This window comes from Cygnus olor, chromosome 7, assembly GCF_009769625.2.
Source record: "Cygnus olor isolate bCygOlo1 chromosome 7, bCygOlo1.pri.v2, whole genome shotgun sequence".
Taxonomy (NCBI): Eukaryota; Metazoa; Chordata; class Aves; order Anseriformes; family Anatidae; genus Cygnus; species Cygnus olor.
The window spans coordinates 11,026,506-11,046,028 of NC_049175.1; the positions used below are offsets into that span (position 1 = coordinate 11,026,506).

General features: G+C 42.9%; 1 long non-coding RNA gene across 5 annotated transcripts in view; it reads left to right on the forward strand.

The window, feature by feature from the left end:
- The window catches only part of LOC121072805, a 142,620-nt gene that overhangs the window by 12,197 nt on the left and 110,900 nt on the right, over positions 1-19,523 (forward strand). For all 5 annotated transcript variants that reach the window (XR_005821395.1, XR_005821396.1, XR_005821393.1 and 2 more), the window contains one exon: positions 6,885-7,032. This is a non-coding gene — a long non-coding RNA (uncharacterized LOC121072805). The remainder of the gene's footprint in view (positions 1-6,884; positions 7,033-19,523) is intronic.

Sequence of the window (19,523 nt, forward strand, 5' to 3'; positions counted from 1 at the left end):
TCCAGGGCTACCCACCAGCCGCTGGGCTCATCCCAGCAATCCTGAGCTGTGGGATCGGGAGTTGGGTAGCGAGCAATGTGACTGTAAAAGCAACAGCTTTAAGCAGAGGACACCAGTATTGGAAAAAAGCAAGCAGAACTGCAGCCCAAAATGCTCTTCTCTGGAGGAAAGACATGCCAAGGAGCTGTTCTTACTGGAAGTATCAGCCCTGAGGAGCTCTTATGTAGGGCTGCAGATGTAGCTGTCAAGTTAAATGAGAGTGGCTGGGTCTGAGGCAGTCTCCTCGCTGCAGATGTGTGCAGGTCCTGGTGTGGGACATGTCCATTGGGCACAACAAGTAACAGGCAACAGCGTGTCCGTATGGAGCAGTGCTTAAAATGAGCTTAGCTAGGATGTCTTGGAAGCAAAAGCATGCAGTAAGAACAGGGCTTTTAGTTCCAAGGATCGACTGTAACGGAATCTGCTTTTTAGAGGCAGGATGTAGGGATTGATTTTGTGTCAGGAACGAAGTTCTCTGCCAGCACATCCAGCAAATTCAGGGTCTTTGATTTCTTTCCTATTCCTTACACTGGTCCAATGTTTCAGAATGAATGAGGTGCTCTGTACAGACAGTACTTTGGCCTTCAACCTTTTCAAACACGTAGCAATGTTTAAAAAATAAAAAAGCAAACCACAGAACAATAACAAAAAGAAGCCACGCAGTAATAGGTAGTTTTCCAGTGAACCATCATGTACTCTATCACAACTGGCAAGTGTATATTTCCAGTGGTTTCAAGCTCTTTCTCTGTGTGTGGATCAGAGGTTCCAGAGATGTATCTAGCTTTAAATGAGGCTGAGATTGTCTTTTATGCATCTGGCCTAAGAACCCTGAACTGAAAGCAAATGCAGGAGTGTAGAACCACAGCGAATTTACAAGACCTGGAAACCCCTCCAGGGAGTATTGTTATCCCCAGCTCCCCTGTACAATATGGCTGCTGTTATTAGGAGAAAACGTGAAAGCTTCTGCAGTGCCCCTAGTTTATTCTGTGTGGGGAGTTCAGAGTGCCAGGAACAGGTAATTTAAGGGACCTCCGCTGCTTAGTGGTGCTGACTCTCATAACTTTACTGGCTTTGTGGCATTTGGTGCTAGTGCCATAGCTCCAGGAGAAATCTGAGTGTGTCAGAGTATCAGCATCTCTCAAGTTCATGATTACGTGGTAAAGGGGAAAGCTCAAAATGGGGCACAACTACAAGTTAAAGAAGCAACATTTGGAGTGGAAAAATACACGTTTCCCCAAAATACTTTTGTGAGGTCTGGAGACTTGGTTTAAGAGGTCTGTTTTTGTGATGCACCTGCTAATAACTCAAATAAGAGATTTATTTTTGTTTTCGTAGAGATTGTTACTTGGGTGCAGTTAGTGATCTGATGTAGCCCTAAATCAATCTGGGCGTGTGGCCAGTTATTCTCAGTTTTGTCTCTGTAACTGACCTCGTTTTCTCCTCTCCAGTGTGGTATAAAATTTATATGTATTTCCTGAAAATTGAAAGATCCAACAGAGCTTTGTGAAGTGCTGTTGAGTCAATGTGCATATAACACTGGGATTTGGGGGTAAAAGTTCTCTTAGAGGTTCAAAGTGTTATGGTCCTGCTGAAAGATTAGTGATAGATTGAGCTACATATTTGTAAGAACCCACAAGACTTGCCAAGACTGCCAATATATGATATCTGGGCTTTGGTGTTGACTAAGCACAGTGCAAATACATGTGTGCACAAAAACTGGAAACAAGAAGTTATGAGTTTATATTGGAAAAAAATAACAACAAAAACAACGCACAAATAAAAAATCCAACAACAAACCAAAACTGAAGATCAGGGAAGAGAGGAAAATGCCCTGCAAAAAATACTTTAATTATTCACTGACAGAAAAGACAGCTTCTAGAGGATATTGTTTTCCCCGATGCAACTGTGAGAGGAAATCCTATTACTCAACCAAATAGTACATGTTGTAGGATGATGATGATGTATTAAGGATAAAATTCAAAAAAAGTCAGAAGAAACCATGCTGTATTTCCTTCATATTGTGGATTGCTTCTCTTCTAAAGATATTAGATGTTTACCTGCTCAGTACTAACATCACTTGCATATATCTGCCGTTTGTAAATTAGGTATTTGAATTGGGGGTAAGTGCCCAGGATCATGAAGCTTTTCACTTCCAACAGCTACTGAAGGAGCCAGCTGCGTGCTGTCTTGGCATGCGGGTAAAGCTACTTTCTGATTATGAGAGATGATTTAGGCTTTAAGCTATTGCTTGCCTCTTCATCGTCTCAGCATTGTACTGTGTATCAGTAGCAGGTGGGGAAGGGGGTTCTTTTGTCCCTGCTAGGATGCAAAACTGTGATTTCTGTTCGCCATCCTAGGTATGCACCTGTGTGGGTAGCTGGACCGGAGGTCTGCCCCTGCAGAGAGCAGCTCTTGGGGGTTTGCAGAGCATAATGCTTCTCGAGCCTTGTTTTCAGCTTTTGGCAGGACTGCCTTCAGTTTGGTTTTTAGGGAGGGAGGCAAGAAGGCTTTCCAGCCAGGAGGGCGTTGTGCCGCCGTCCTGTCCAGCTGCAGTCCTGAGGTCAGGGAGGGTCAGCAGTTAGGAGTAAAGGAGCCCTGGTGGGACTGTGGGCTGGAGGTGTGCTGCTTTTTGCCCCTTCTGCCCCTCCTGAACATCTGATAGAAGAGATGCCTTTGAGAACGGGCTTTCGACCTGCTTCACTGCAGTAACGGATTACTGAGAAGTAGTGGTGCCAGGGAGTATGAATGCAATTTTCTTTTGCATGATTTGGCTGAAGATCAGAAACCTGCTTCAGTGAATAGGAACATTGTTGATTAAAATGCCATGACTGTTGATGCTGTATTACAGCCATATCTTGCAGTGCTGGTAGCTCAAATCTATCTTTTCTTGTTAACGTAAGATTTAAACTCAGAGAGGACTGTAGGAATTTAGAAATCACCCCTTGCAACCTATTGAGACCTTGAGGTATGGAGACAGTGAAAGCAGGCTGAGAGACAAAGCTAAGAAAATGAATATTTGCTTTTCAGTCACACTTTTTTTTTTTTTTCCCTAGCTGAGAGAACTCTATACAGCTTCAAATGTCGTTGCATCTCATTTTGATTGAATATAAGCTGATGGTAATAGATGAGGTCTCAGATACCTCGTGAGGGCATCTACCTGGCAATGCCATCTTATTAACAATAGTTAAAATGATTGCACTTGTTTCAGAACAAAAAGTGGAATATCTGTTTTTAACCCAAGTGTCTGAAGTATCTGATTAGAACTGTTAGTACTGGGGAGGCCTTAAAATAAATACATATTTTTCTTCATGGGTGATTGTTAGGATATGATGGTTATTTTTAGCTGTTATTGTAAGATCAGGGAAAACAAAAGCTTACCCCTCAACTAATTGTTTGTGGTTTTGTTTGTTTGTTTCTGGTGTTTTTATTTATTTTGGAAAAGCTGAAGGTGAAAATCGTTGTGTAAACATATGCACCCCTTCTCCATGGCTGATGATACTTGTATAAATGGAGGCTGCTTAGGCCGTTTTTCGAGGCTGTTCCCTTCATGTGGGATTGGCTGGAATCACATTTAAACAGCCTTTTCTGACCGGGCTGATTGGCTGAGCACCTTACTTTGTGTGTTTATTTCAAGACCAGACTGATTGCAAAGTAGTTAATTTGGTTGGGCAGGAATTTTGAAATTTCAGCTACCTCAAGCCAACTCCTGTCAAATTTGCTAATTCAATTTGGTAGATTCAGTATAACATCCTCCCTGGTGAAGGAGGTGCTGTGCAAATAGATTTTGGAGTAGGAGAACGCACCTGCTTCTGTCTCTCTTATTGTGACTTAACTGAGAAGGATCCCGCTGCTGGTGGGGTTTGTGTGTCTGGTGTCAGGTTTTGCCTGCTATTGCTGTTAACTACTTAGGAAATTGAAGCGGAGTGAAACCCCATAAAAATTACCCATTTTGAGGTCACTAGTGTTATTGTTTAGTATCTCTGACCTTAATTCTGGAAATGAGGTGACACATGGAGCTGCAGGGAAGCTACATCACTGCAGCAAGTCCCACACACCAAAGCACAATGTAGGGAATAAAAACTCACAAGAGAAAAAGCTAGCCTGCAGCTAAGGCGCTGGGCAAGCCAGGCCAGAGTGCCGAGACTATCTCAGAGAAGAGCTCATATGTGCCTTTATCCTGGTATCTGAGAGGGAGGGGCACAGCATTTGGGCACCTTAGTGGCCCTAAATATTTGATCTGGTGTGTTTTCTGCAACTCCAGGGAAGGGGCAGGGGCTTGGTAAAGCAGTATTTAGGAGTGGTTCTCACCAAACCAGGTTGATCCACTCCCTTACTACTCTGTTAACACGGGGAGGGATCTGCTACCACAGATGCCTCTGGTGTTTGCTGCATCAGGAGGGTTGTCAACGGGCCACACTGGGAGCAGATTATGGGAAATAAGAGTCCATAATAGTCAGACTTCATTGCTACAAGATCTTACAGTAATGCTTGTGCTGCAAAACACCAAAGGCCAGAGAAGAAAATTGCAAACCAACTTCAATTAATAACTGAGAACAGGAATTACTGTCATTATGTGTCAGCCCCTCCAAGTCCTACAGGAGGCTGCTGCCCTTCGCTGATGACAGGTAGTGGAGCAGCAGCGGCTACTACCTGGCCAGGAGCAGCAGGTGGGTGCTGCACAATAAAATGAGAACAGACAGCAGGGCTTCGTCTGAGAAGGATCTGCAATCCCATAATTCGTTTCCTGCTCTTATTCACCTGAAGCTGAACGTGAGGATCTTTGTTCGCTTTTTTATTTCTGAGATTAGTTTAGGAGAACTGAATAAGGGGTGCAGAAAAAAGCTTGGCGACTTGAGGGATCTGTTTTTAGTTGGTCGTGTTGGGAAATGTTTTTGTTTACCTCTGGGCTCCATTGCAATTTATGGGTATTACTGCTTTGGAAAGCAGCAGGAGTTCCTGGGGTGCTTTCTGCCAGCCAGCCCTGTGAGAGCTGGGGGAGGAGACCAAGAAGAGTGAACAGCTGCTGTGGAAATCCAGGTGAGCAGTTGAGGTACATAGGATGGATCAGTAATACAGTTGAAAGGATCCATAGAGGGATGTGCTTATGAGTGAAGATGGGAGATGAGTAGGATGGAACAGTTGCCAAAATCAAACATATGTGCAATGAAGAATGTTTGTGCCAAGGGGTGTGTACTGCCATCCGCTTGTGTATGGGGACTCCTTGTATATATCGTTGCAGGAGATAACCAACACTTGCACGGTTTTAATGATACAGCAGCAATTTGGCCTATTTTAGTAAGTAGATTGATATCATTAATTCAGTATGGTGACAAGAATTGTAATGTGTAGTCTATTGCATATTCAAGTTGCTAAACCTTAACCTAAATGAGGAACCTGTAAAAATGGAAGTTGATGTGGTCATGGCTGGGAGCACTCACCAGGTGCTCTGTTACTAGTGAGCTGTCCAGTTCGAGGAGCAGCTACGGCAAGGCCTTCTGTGCTTCAGAAGCCTGACCAAGACTTAAGTACAGGAGTTGAGCACATCTTAAACATGTGTGCCCTCACATAATTATCTTTGCACACTCATGAACCCATTCCCTCTTTTCGTGGGGGACCCCAAATACTAACACTGCTTTGGCTTTTCTTCCTTGTCTGGTGGGAATGGAAAGTGGCAGCATGAGGGCCTTATGGTGTCCCTCGTCTGGGAGACTTGGACTTGTGCTGCCAAGGGACTCTTAGAGCTGGCTGCGACAAAGGCACAGTGTCGTACTGAGGAGGTGTCAGAGCTACAGCTGGATGTCTCTACGTGAGAAGTTAGAGCAAAAGGAAATAGAAGAATGCAGGATAATTACAGTGTGGTTTGTGGCTATGACAGAGTTTAAATTGCATGGTATAAAAGGAGTGATCAGACAATGTTAATTGCTCTTGACAATGGTGTCATTTAAATTCAAATCCAAGTTTTTCTTCAAAAGTTCTGAGGAAGCTTTTGCTTATGTTGGACTTCCCAGCACAGAATGCCGGGAACGCTGCAGTGTCTTGAAGACAGGATCTTACGAAGCTCTGAGATTTAGAAACAGTCCATGGAAGAGACCCAAACCAAAACAAAAACCAGAACAAAGAACCAACAGAACCAACAAAGAGCAAAGTCATCCTTCCCTCCCCAGAGCAGTAAGTGTTCATAGAAACAGCAATGAGACTTGGAATCACCTGGGCAAGAAATTTTCTATGGAAAAAGAATTATCAAAGCAGCTTGGTAATTTTTTTTTCCTTTGCTATTGCTGTTTAGATTAGGAACAATTTGTATGGTTTTCTAAATAAAATAAAATGCTTTTGTGTGTAAAATCTAGATCTTGTAAATCAAGACTCAAGCAGGACAGGATTATGGATGGAAATGTTTGGTTTAATAGTGTAACAAGTTTGGAACAATGTCATCTGGTTCCGGGCTCAGCAGAGAAGGGTGAAACATCACTGGAGTCAGGGTGCTACTTGTTTCCACTGAACACTGCTAGCACAGTGTTCATTTTAATTTTTCTGTTCTTGTAGTTTTGTACAGATGTTTCTCTGCCTCTTCGGGTGATTAATATTCACATGCTGGAAGAGTAATTTAAACAGGTAATAGGTACAGAGTGTAACCATTAAATCTAGTTCATAACAGAGCAGATTATTGGATGGCAATAATTAAAAATATGTGCCTGGCTTTGCAGGATGCCAACCTGTTGGTTTGGGACCCAGGGCTCACCTTAAGTGACAATAAACATTTTATATTTAGATGTTCAGAGATGAGCCAGATGAACACAAAGAGCTGTAGCAGTTCATTTTTATTTTTTTCTTTTTGTTTTCTGTAGAGGCCTTATGTATACTGACGGCAGTCCTGGAGAGCAATCCAGCTTTGCTCGAGTGGGATACACATGCAGCTTTTAATCAGAAATGACAGCTATAAAGCGGCACTATGTGCAGTACCTCTGAGACCTGTACCCTTGCATGGAGGAGGAGGTGAGCAGGATGCCTAGCAAAAAGAATGGTAACATTTGAAATATCTGGAAGAAATGCAGGTATTTGCTTTTTAAAAAGAGCTATTTCTGCTTGTTCTTCTTCATTCCTGTCTTTTCTGCTCCTTCTGATAAGCAATATGGGTATGTTGTCGGAAGGATAAGATGTGGAAAAAATCGAAGTGGCTTGGACCCATATTTTGTAGTTAAATGGATTCTAGCTGTAAAATTGTTCTGTAGATGCGTAGGGCTGGGACACAAACTAAGGGAAGCTGCGGGTGATTGAGGAAATCCTGAGGTGTTTTGTTTTTGTTCTAAGAGCTTCTGGAGAGCTGGGTAACTTCAGGAGTGACACAAGGTCATCTTTCTCCTGACCAGCCATGTCCTGAATACTTGGGTTAACCAGGAAAGTGGTTGTAACCTCAGAGAGTGGTGGTTGCAATCAAAACTCAGCAACCACATTGCCAAATTCTCCAGCCCCCCGGATTGCTGGGCTCACTTCTAAGCTTTCTGTAAGTGGAACTTTCGAGTTCCTGATGAAAGAAAAACCTCAGCAACTTTTAGCTGTCTTTTTGGCAGCTTCCATCATCATGTCTGACTAAATTTCACAGCTTCCAGCTGTCTACTTGGCACCAGCTTTAGGGAGCTGAGCAGCACTAATGCTGGCCCCACTGGTGTGTGTGCCTTTGTTTGGGCTGCGATGGCTGGTGTGATGCTGGTGGTGCTTTTGGTGCGGAAAAGGAACGTTCCCACAAACGCAGAAGTAAGATGGGAGTCAGTTGGCACACTCACCTCATCCTACTGTAAAGAAGCTGAAGTTTCCTGAAGGCTGGCCCCAAAATGACAGCCGTTCCATTGCACGCATCAGTATGAAAGTCAGCAGTAAAGACTGGAAAGTAACAGAAGTCCATAGTGAAGCTGTCATCCTTGTGAAGACCAAACCAGTAACTCAGGTGAGGAGTACTTGTTCTACTAGCCTTAAGTTAGTGGAGAGAAAACACATCAGTTAGCATTTAGAGGGTGACAATATTCCTATTTATATTGATTGCATGCTTATCTGGGAATTACAGCAGAAAATTCACCTTAAAGGGGATTTGGGAGAATGTCCGTTGGAAAAAAACGGTTCCGTTTATCTACGCACTTCTCTGAAAATAAACACCTGAACTCCCTATTTCTTAAACTTTTATTCTCTTCTTCAATTCTGCCATTTGTGAAAACTGGAAAACATTTTTCTTGTTCAGTCAAAAGGACTTTCTAGAGGAAAGAAGTGTTAAGAAATGTCTCAAGTGGAAAACCAGCAGGATTTCTTGCAAACAGGGACAGGACTTCTGTTAGGCATAGCAGAAGTCTGGCCATTTCACTCTCCCATGGTTTAATAGAGGGCTAGGACTGAAGCTGAATCAGGAGAACTGGATTACCCCAAACCAGGAAACAAGGTTTGTATTTGTCTCAATAGGTACCTTGTGATACAGCACGGGGGAGACAAAAATACAGAAATGCGCTGATGGTATTTTATATGCGGAAGGAAGAAGAAAAGCAAGCTGAGAAAGAACCAGATATTTCCAGATAATGGAAATATCCAGTCGTGATCTTACTGTTTGCAGTAGGGTAAACTGCAGATACTCTGAACAAATATAAATGTCAAAAGCCTGTGGGAGAGATGAGATCACCCAAAGGTTAGGTGGAAAAACAAAGCAGCTTCAGTGTATTTAAATAAGTGGTCCTTGTATCGAATGTTAAAACATTTCCCTCCTGTCAGTTCAGTGTTAAATGGAAACTATAAAATCGAATGCTAAAGTGAAACAGAGCAAATGTGTGTTTGGCTGCCTACATATTCTGACAACGGGCTGTGGTGAAGACTGAAGTGGTTTGGTGGGTATCAGCAGGCAGCTGCATTCCTACAGTTAATGGGCTGTTGGATTGTTGTAAGGTGCATAAACACCCCCTAGTGCTGTATCTATATTACCAAGATATCTAGGTCAATAAGAGATGGGGAATGATAAAATCGGAATGAAGGTATGGAACTTGGAAACGGGGATGTACATTATGGAGGTTTTGTGCATTTACTCTCCTGCTTACATAAAATGGAGATGATTTATTATGGAGTCCAAAAATGCCATTAGTATGCTGCATTTGAAATGCAGACCCTAATCTTTCTTACTGTTGTCCTGTGTGAGGAATTTTAATTATTCTCTAAGGTTTAAAGGAAAAATACCCCATGGATAAAAAGAAATAATACTGTAGTAAACAGCTTTTCTGAAATGTAAGCTTTCAGAAGTAACGAAAGAGAAAATGTGGAAATGTTAGAGCAACACTCATTTTTTTACTACATTACCTTGTGTAAAGGGTATACAAGAGCTGTTAATATTTTATTACAGAGATCTGTAACTGTGTTTGCAGTTGACTGATCTGACTGTATGCTAAGAATTATGTTGACAAACAGGCATTTCTCAAGTATAGTACTGGCTTTTTTGTTTGTTTTAATGGCCAATTATTTAGCAGTATCAAGAAACCCAGTGTTCTGCTATGCAGTATTTCTTTTTCACATCATGTGTTTTTATGCACACGTTCTGTGTGGTGGGATGCTCATAACAGGGAAACCTGCAGGAAACACACGACTTGCTCTGATCCTCCGCTGGTACCCCTCTCAGCCATGACGGTGTATAGACGTATGGTGTATAGGTGAGAGAAGAGGTGATATTTGCTAAGAATAATTACGGTGGTGCAACTTTAAAAAAATTATTATTACCTGAGTGTACCATACATGCATTTTTTTAAAATGTTAATAGTTTTCACAGTTTTGAGCTATCTTCTAAGCAATTGTCTCGTTCCAAAAATTTCCCCAAACAAGACTTCGATAACTTTCACTTCTTCCTTCTTAAATGTTAATATAGGAAAAAAAAATGGTATTTTTCAATTTCTACTTATATTTTAGCATTCAATCCCAAGCCCTTGGGATACAGTTAATTTCTCTGGCTCTGTATCACTGCTTTTCCAAGGATGAGAGTACTAGATGGCTTATTTGAAAAACAGCAGCTGACAGCTGCACTTAGTTTCAGACAGTGCTAACTTCTGTTCCTGTTACTTGAGTCTGCTGAAGATTCGTTTGATATCGAAGACCTAATTCTAGTACAGTCCTGTATTTTTAAGGTTTAGACTGTGCTGAAGCACAGACTGTCACGTATATAACAAGTTATTCTGATAATAGCGGAGGGAAACTAATTTGAAAGAAATGCCACAAGTACATGATATACCTAAATATACTTGTATTAAATTGACTCTGATTGTTAGAGGTTTCAAATGGGAAGGAAATACCACAAGCTCAGCAAAACCAGTTATATGCATATTTTCCACAGGGACCATCATGGAAAAATTGGAATAGAGTTCTATGTTCAGATACCTTTAATATTGCGCTGATTCTTCTCTGTCAATGTTGAACCACTCTTCTTTTGTGGAGATGAGAAGGTTGAGTGCTCTCCTCTTGCATAGTTCTTTTTTTTTCTCAGTCCCTATTATATTCCCCAAAATGAATCTTGGTACTGTGATAACATTGCTCGGAGCTCAGAGGTGAATTTTATTTTTGTTCTTAGTCATCAGGCTGTCTTAAAATACTCAGGATGTGGAGACAAATGCCTGTCACAAGCAACAAATGTGATGTTAAGAGACCTCAATCCTGCACTGATCCCAGATAAATTCCTTCTACCAGCAGGTTCAGTGGAGGATAGTGAGCGGCCCTTACATAAGCGAGGGTGTCAGGAGTTCTCTATTTTGCTTTAAAATCTGTCTCCTTGCCCATAGGCTTATGGAAGAAAGAAAAGTCGGTCTGAGTAAAGGCAGCAGCAACCCTTTGTGCCCAGTGTGACACAGTAAAGCAATTTAGGCCCAGATCTGCAAAGAATTTTCATGGCAATAAGATAGAGATACATGCATTGTGGGGCAACAGTAGTCCTATGTCTCCCTTCTCTGCTTCTAAATTGGGGGAAACAGCACTTCCTTACCTATAGTTCCACCTTTCCTGGGAGTAAAGACACAAAAAGCATTACAGGTTGCGTAGTGCTTGAATGCTAGAAAACGTGGCTTCTCCATGTGCCACTGATGTATTTATAATACCGTGGTTGCCATTACGTAGGAATTCTTTCTTGTCACATACCTCTTGAAGCTTGGGCTCTACACAGAAGGCAGTACTTACCATTGGTTAAGAGTTGCTCTGACATGATGGAAAACAGCCAAGCACCCTATTAGACCAAGACAGAATGAAGGCAGCTGCTGGCGCCACACGTTTCAAGGGCACCACGTGCATCTTGTCATGGAAATGTAATCTAATGCTGTGACGCTGCTTTCCTTCAGGCTGTCTTAAATGTCGTGGGGGCAGCACTTTTTTACTATTAGGGAAATACTGTTTTCTTTTACTTCATGTTTTGCAGTGTATGTTCCACTGTTCTCTGCGGAAAATTAGTAAGGATGTGTACAAGAGAATCTAGATTAGTATCTGGGTGGGAGACGGGTTTTGAACCTCTCAAGAAGCAGCTTGCAGCATCCATGTCAGGTAGGGAGATGGGTTTATATTTTTAGTGAGTGTTAACGGTAGGAGAAATTTTCCTGAGTACGGTTTTGGTGTTCTGGTGCTCAGCAGAGTCTGAGTGAGCCAAGGGCCTGTCCTGGGAGCTGGGCTCCTTCTAGGGCCATCCCCGGCCAGAGTGTGGGCACTGGAGGGATCAGGAGCACCGGCACCTGAGCTGCTGCACAGAGCCTGCCGGTGTCCCCCTTGATTTCACCCTGGTGAGGAAGGGTAGCACTTCCCAATGCTGCTGCAATGGGGCTTAGATGTGGAGGAGCCCAGGGGTATCCTTCCTGCCATCCTGCAGGGCTGGCGGAAGGACTGCATGTCTCAGGCTCTTGCCACATCCTCCATCAGGATGAATGCTGTGGCCAAAATGGGTGACACACTTAACATGAGGCTAAAACCATGGTGTATGTGCAGTGTACTCAGTACTCACTGTACAGTTTCTTTTTTTTTTTTTCATGTTGCAGCAGCATATTGTGCGAGTTACCGAAACATCCTGAAGCCCACCCAAGACTCCAGCCCAGAATGGATTGTTTTCATCACTTTTGTCTATTTTTCCTTCCTGCTGAGTTTGTTCTTCCACACTTGAGCGAAGCAGACATGTACCTTCCTCCCCTGGCATAATGCAGCGTGGCTCAGCAATACTGAACAAATATGTCTGTGAAAATAGGAAAATTGGATAGAACTATTTAAAAAAAATGTTTCCATGCAAGTGTATCTTATACTCTCTCTTCATCTGAGTGAATACAACTCACATAAATGACCTTCAACATAAAGTGGAAGTGAACATTGGTTACTTCAGGCATGGAAATGCTCATTTTTAACTTGATACTGGTGTATCAAATTGCATGCAGTTTGAGTTTTGATAAGGTATTTGTTTTTCCTTTAGACTGTAAATGAAGCACGGTTTTCAGACACTATTAACTCTTTTAAAAATGATTCTCTGAATTTCATGCTTTTGAAGCATGGCAGAGAATTTCTTCTGAAAGTAGCTGCCACATAATACTTGCTTACAGAAATCAAGTGATACATTGGGAAGTTAAAATAACAGTGTAACACAGAGAGGCAGGACTTCATATTTTTCTAACCTCTCTTCACTTAACATTGCCAGTAACAACTCTTCTTTTTTCTCTTGGGAGTACATTTCACAGTGACCTTGTGACATCACATTTTTTTCTGGGCTGCCACAAAGAAAATGGATGACCTGATGGAGGTGCTCCAGAACCTCTACAAATGAAATACTGTCCAGACACAATTCTTGTTGTTATCTCCCTTTCTCCTCCACCGCCTGCAATCCATGCTGTACTCATGCATGAATTACCAGTACAATGGTTTGCAAAAATATTGGCTGTTACAGAATAGCCTTAGTTAATAAGCAGAGCCACAAGGCCCAAGAGAACTGGGATTTTTCCCCTTCTTCTCTGTAGTGTTGATAAGTTATCGATTCCAATTCGTATATTTTAAGGTGATTTTCTATGGGTGTTTTTCATGCATTGGTCTGAGCTGCTATCCTGAGGCCAACAATTTCTTGCTTTCCCATCTGTCAGTGTCAGTAGCCATAAAGATAGTTTCCCGAGCAGCTATTGGCACAGGCCACGGCGGCAGATGTGGGGGGGCCTGCTGCGTCCCCTAGGTGCATCCTTCCCTCTGCTTGAACGGTTACAGCCACGGAGGCCGTTCTTGCACGCCGCCTGCAAATGCCATCTGACCTTGCCTGCAGGATGTCTGCAAATAGGTTGGGCTTGAGTCCTCTCAGATGGCCTTTGGCTTGCCCGCTCTGTCATTTCCTTCATCAGCAGGCTGCCGCATTCCCCTCTAATGCTCTGCTATGCTGACTTTTCAGGACGTGGCCCAGAGCACATGTATACTCCTCTCAGCATCTCCTGTTCAAATTGGGTGAAGCAGGGCTTTCTGCCCATGAGCTGTCTCCTGGTCAGGGCAGCACAGGAAAATACTTGCCACAGAAAGCTCTTCTGGTGCTAAGCTAGCAGAGTTGAAGGTCCTTCCTTGCCATCTCTAGGCTTGCTGCTACTTCCGGCATTGCAAAGGGGTAAATCACTTTGTGCTTGCACGTGTCTAATACCCATATACTGCACCATGGAGAACCCCCAAAGAAGTAGCCTGGGTGCTGAGCCACTTCAGAAGAGCAGCTTCTCTTCAGAGAGAGGTTTCCACAGCTTTCCGCTTGCCTCACGGCTCTAAGCAGTACATTTCTTGCCTGGTAAGCCCTTTCGCTTTTTGCGGTTGTGGAGTCCACCCCAAAGGCTGAGATCCAGGAGGAACCTACGTGTGGCAATATTGGCATGCAGAGACAGAGCAGACCATCTTCCTATATCCTCCTGAAGATGCAACAACAAAATACCCTCACCCAGCAGAGATGTGTTTTTGTGTCACCTCTTAGGAAAGCCGCTCCCTGCAAAGGTTGCAACTGTAATGTATTTACTGCTCTGAGTTTTTCTGTAGTGTACAGAGAATGCAATAGTGCCAGGGAGGTATCACTGCAATGAATGTGGAAGTAGTGCCTGGCCTCTCTGCTGAGCAGCTGAATTTTCAGTCCTTCAGCCGGCTAGTGGGATAGCTTTAAAAAAAAACAAAAACCAAAACTGGGGTTGTGCCAAGTGATTTCTCCTATCTTAAATCAATAAAAACTTGATGCTTCCTTCGCTCATTTAGTTAATATTTTCTCAGCTGTACACCAGAGTGCAAGTGATCAGAATCTTGTTCCTCTGAATTGGGAAGTGGAGTGTCTCAGCAGCAAACCTTGCTAGCTATAGAGTTCACCTAGACCATTTTTGACACAGTAACGTAGAGGCAAAAGGCACTTCCATATATGTTGCTATATCCTGACTCATCCGTGCTTGTTCTCCTCGTAGTTGCACTACGTCATTTTTGTAGAAGAATTATAGCTGAAGGATTTACACTCAGGTCCACAAGTTCTTTGAATATTCTTATAAGAAAAGGTTTCTTTACAAGAAAATAAAAAGAAAAATATTACCAGTCTGGAGTTGACACAGAGTTGGGGCACTCCAACTGGAGTGCCTGCTTTCAAGAGGGTTTTCTATAAATTCTGCCCTATTCCTGATGAACAGACCATTTCTGTTGTCAGTCTCAAACTGTACACTTGTCAGACATGATGAAGGCAGAGGAATACACACAGTGTGCGTTAGCTGATTGCACGTTGTCTGGAGCTGTAGAATTTTCCTACACTGTTATTGCTTTCTGGTGATTTATTTGTGCAATTTCTTGAGGAAAGTCATCTGCAGGTTTCAAAATGCATAGCGTTATGGTCTTAGGGATTTATTCTTCATGTGTAAATGGGGACTATTAGTGTCATCTGTGAAACTACACTAAGATAGTATGGAAAGATAATCAAGACCACTTTTTGAATATGGACCTCAGCAGAATGACTGCGGGTTTTTATTAATATGTCTGGGGTATTATAATGTGACTGGAGAGCTGTCGATAGTCTAACTAGCAGCACTACTTTTGGATAAAAAATACTGAACATTAGGGGCAGCAAACAGGTTTTAGCAGTGTAGTGCGTAAAACTTCCCCATATCTTTTGAAAGTAAACGTCTGCTTTCGTGCTAAGTACTGTCTTTTTCATCCTCTATAGGAAATATTTCAACTCTCATGGAAATAAGTAAGAAAGAAAATTACAATTTCTTAATCATTTTCACCACCAGCGGAAGGAGATGAGTTTTTATTTTAAGACTATTCTGACTGTAATTGAACCAGGGTAATTACTGTGCAAACAATACCTAGTTTGCTCATAGCTTCAGGAAATTTGTGGTTTCATGAATTGTTTGCTTATTTATTTTCCGCTGCCTTTAAATCACTGGCTAGATAAAGTCAAGGCAGGCTTGCCTTGATGAATCCGTAGATAATTTGGACAGCACATTCAATATGCAGAATGCTTAGGTCCTGGCTGTAGGAAAGGCTGGGCAGTTTAAGGTGGCAGCTTGTCACTCTTAGTTTGTTACTTGGCTGTGAGAAATAACCACCTTCCTCCTGGCTGATGTGGTAGAGCAGGCCCCGTGGCACATACCTCTTGTGTTGGCTGGAAGAGACCACAAAGCATTTGCTGTATTAATGTGTTTTCATTACACCAAAATTGATTGCACTGGCCTAAAAATCTTTCCTCAAAACTGAAAGTGACTTGTAGTCCAGCTTGTATATTGGTGAAGCCCTAGAGTCACTGCACTTGTATCTGGGCTGTAGGATGGAACCTGTTTCTGGGTGTGTAACAACAACGCTTAATGTGAAGAAAAAAATCTTTCCATCTGTAAGACATGTCTTTAGGTAAAGAGAGTATATTCATCAGGGTCACATGGACACGTTAGAAGTTAATTCTTTTCGCTTTCAGTCCATAGTCCAGAAATGGAGTACTGTGACGCAGGGAAGCAAATTCCCGTAGTTTTCTGAAATGGTTGTTTGAATTCAATTTATCTTAGGAGTCCAGCTGCAAGCTCTGCCCTTGAGCTGCTGGCAAGGCTGTTGTCGGGATCAGCTCCTGTGGCTAACCGGACCCTGGCTGTCTGTACTGGCTCCTTCTTAAAAACAAAACCCACATGAAACATGCTGCAGCTCTGGCTGACACAGCATGTTTTATTTACAGCAGGAAGGAGAAATACCCATGTCACATTTGGTCTGACTACCTCAAATCACCCCCGCCTCTATTTTTTTGTTTTATTGGTCATGGAAGTGTGGTCTCTTACTGTTTTGTCATTGTTGCTCGGTAAATTACTGAATATTGCCACGTTTCATCAGTTCAGAGCCAGGCAGTTGTTGCAGTTATAGTAAGCATCTGTTCTGCACTTTCATACCCTTTACTTTCAAGCTAGATGTTGTATTTTTTTTTTTTTTTTGCTGATCTTAAAAAAATGTCAGAGGCACGTGGGATTCTTTGTATGCTGAATGCATGACTTTCGACCCAGGTAGCAAATGCAAATGGAAATGCCGTATTTATAAAGGCATTAACTGCTGAAGTAGCAGTGCTGAAGCCCAGTTTGGGGTCACGGTATAACTGCAGGAAGCAGAAGCCCCAGGAGAGCTCTGTCACTTACTGTCGAGTACCTGAAACTAAACAAAGCCCAAGTAACTTACACTTAGTGCTACTTAATATTTCCCTTTGCTCCATCTGGCAAATTATTTTTTTACTCTGAGGGATTTCTGAACTGTTGTAAAGTGAGAAGAAGAAGAAGCTTTACTTTATAAAAGCAGAAGGTGTGAGCATCCTTCAGTTTTTCACTGCTGTATTGAACAAGAGCTTTCTGCTCTTTAGAGTTTACTCAGATACCTGTACTTTCTCATCTGAGGTCTTTCTGTTAGCCTACAGGAAAGGACAACGCTTTGGACTCCTACTTCACTAACTGGTGCAATCAGAGGTCTTTTAAACATCAGGGAAAGTGCATTGTGTCCTCTGTTAGCATCTTCTAGTGTTGGGCTTTGTGCTTGTGAGTTCTTCTTGGATATGAGGTGTGCTTTGGCTCTGTACCTCTGTGTGTTCTCTGTCACTGTTTTCTACACCTGATATCCCTCTCTGTTTTCCCAAGGTGAGAAACTTTTTTTCCCTTACACATTCCCAGGCGTGCTGATCCCCAGCTCAGCTTGTCTGTAGTGAATCAATATTTGAGAGGGACAAAGCAAATGCCATCCTACATTGTGTGTGCTGAACAGAGAGAAAGAAGCAGTATTTTCCCCATGTGTGTATTAACTGAAAGCACAGCCTTTCCAGCTGGTTGAAATCCCATCTCAAATGAGGAACAGACTACTTAGAAACTGTCTGCATCAAAAGTACTTCCTGGTGACAAGGCCCTTCCCTGGGGACCTAGCTTGATCCATCCTGACAATCAGCAGAGCTACAGGTATCGGCAGGGAGAGCTCAGCATTTTCCCTGATTGATTGTGTGACTAAGTTTCAGTCTACCTGTGCCATCAGCAGTCTCTGTCCTCTTTACTGTAGCAACTGTAACCTTACTTTTTGAGTGACTAGATAACCCACTTCAAGACATTTTATATGGTCCATCAGGCCTCTCAGCTTGCAGTTCCTTCCTTACCCTTTCTTAACCAGTATCATTTTGCAGGCTCCTTCCCTTAAAATATGATCTCACCATAATCTCTTTCATCTTAAAATAATACCAGCCATCCTCCAATCCATTTCCTCTCTCCAGCCCCTCTTCTTTCACCCTGAAGTTTAATGAACTGCTTTTTGGTGTCTTATTGTTGATACTCTCCAGCTAATTCTCACTGATGAACTGAAGCACTTTAACCAGTGACAGACCTTTGCTGGAGATCTAACTACATTTACCTTTTTTCCTGTAATATCCTATCTCTAGAAGTCTCACCTGTGGACTCAGATTCAGGGGATCTATGCATAGTCAACAAATACAAGCTAAGGTTGCACCATCTTGGACAACGCTTTGTGGAGACTTGGCTAACAAAACACAGTCTCTTGCCCTTTCCTCACTAAAGGTCAATTATTCTTTTTTTTTTTTTTCCCCGGGGCACTTAAGACAAGACCACCATCCTTGCAGTGCCCCAAGCTGCACTATGCATTGTTTTAGTGTGCCTATTGTTTTTTCATCCTACACCCAGGATGTCTGTATTGTGCTGTTTCATTCTGTGCACCATCTTTGTATCTGTACAACTGAAATTCTTACTCAGGTTTCATCAGCTCATGCTTAGAGTTACCAAGGAGAACACTTAAGCTCCATTTATATCTGTTTAAAAGACTGGCACTGAGGTTAATTTCTAGCCTTGTCAATTTAAGCACTTTATCACTCTTTACATTTCTCCACTGGCTTGCTTTCCTCCCTCCTATATGCTATAATTCTTCATTTGGTAGGACCCTTCTAGGCCAACCCTATGAAACTAAGAAGCTGTTAAATCCTGTTTCTGCCCTGAGGACGGTGCCAGTCTCTCACCCTCCTGTTTCACCTGATCTTATGTTGCTTGTCAGGGGGTAAGACCAGGAGGACAGCTCTGTTGGGTTCTTCCTAGGCTAGCCTTGAAATTCTCCGTGGCAGGAAAGCCTGTGTGAGGGGTGACAGCAGCGGCCCGAGTCCACTGCCTTGTTTGAGCTTGTGTGCATGCCCCAGTGCTGCTGTCTTCTGGGAGGTGATATGTGAAGGGACAGAGCTATTGCGACGTGAAAATGAAGCCCTGGTAGCAGTAGGATACTATAATATGAAACTCAGCTCTGGCGAGGCCTCACCCAGAGTGCTGTGTCCAGCTCCCGGCTCCACAGTACAAGAGGGACATGGAGCTCCTCGAGCGAGTCCAGCGGAGGGCTATGAAGATGATGAGGGGACTGGAGCCTCTCTTATACGAGGAGAGGCTGAGAGAGCTGGGCCTGGTTAGCATGAAGAAGAGAAGGCTGAGAGGAAATCTTACCAATGTATACAAATATCTGAAGGGAGGGTGTCGAAGGGATGGAGCTGGTCTCTTCAGTGGTGCCCAGCAACAGGACGAGAGGCAAGGGGCACAAACTGAAGCACAGGAGGTTCTGGCTGAATATGAGCAAACTTTTCTTTATTGTGAGGGTGACGGAGCATTGGAACAGGTTATCCAGAGGCTGTGGAGTCTCCTTTTCTGCAGATATTCAAAACCTGCCTGGATGCCATCCTGTGCGATGTGCACTAGGTGACCCTGCTTGGCGGGGGTTGGACCAGATGATCTCCAGAGGTCCCTTCCGACCCCAACCGTTCTGTGATGCTGTGAATAATGCAGCTTGCTTCCTGTGAAGATTCTGGGTTAGCTGTGTGCACAAGCTCCTTCCATGCAAGTTGTTAAGACTGAAAGTATCTACATTTTGTAAATGTAATTCTATAAATTAAATCGTCTTCCCAGATCACACTTTCTTTCTATTGTTATTTGAGGGCATATAGTAGCTTTCTGTAAAATGTCGCCTTAATTGCCTTCCAGATCTAC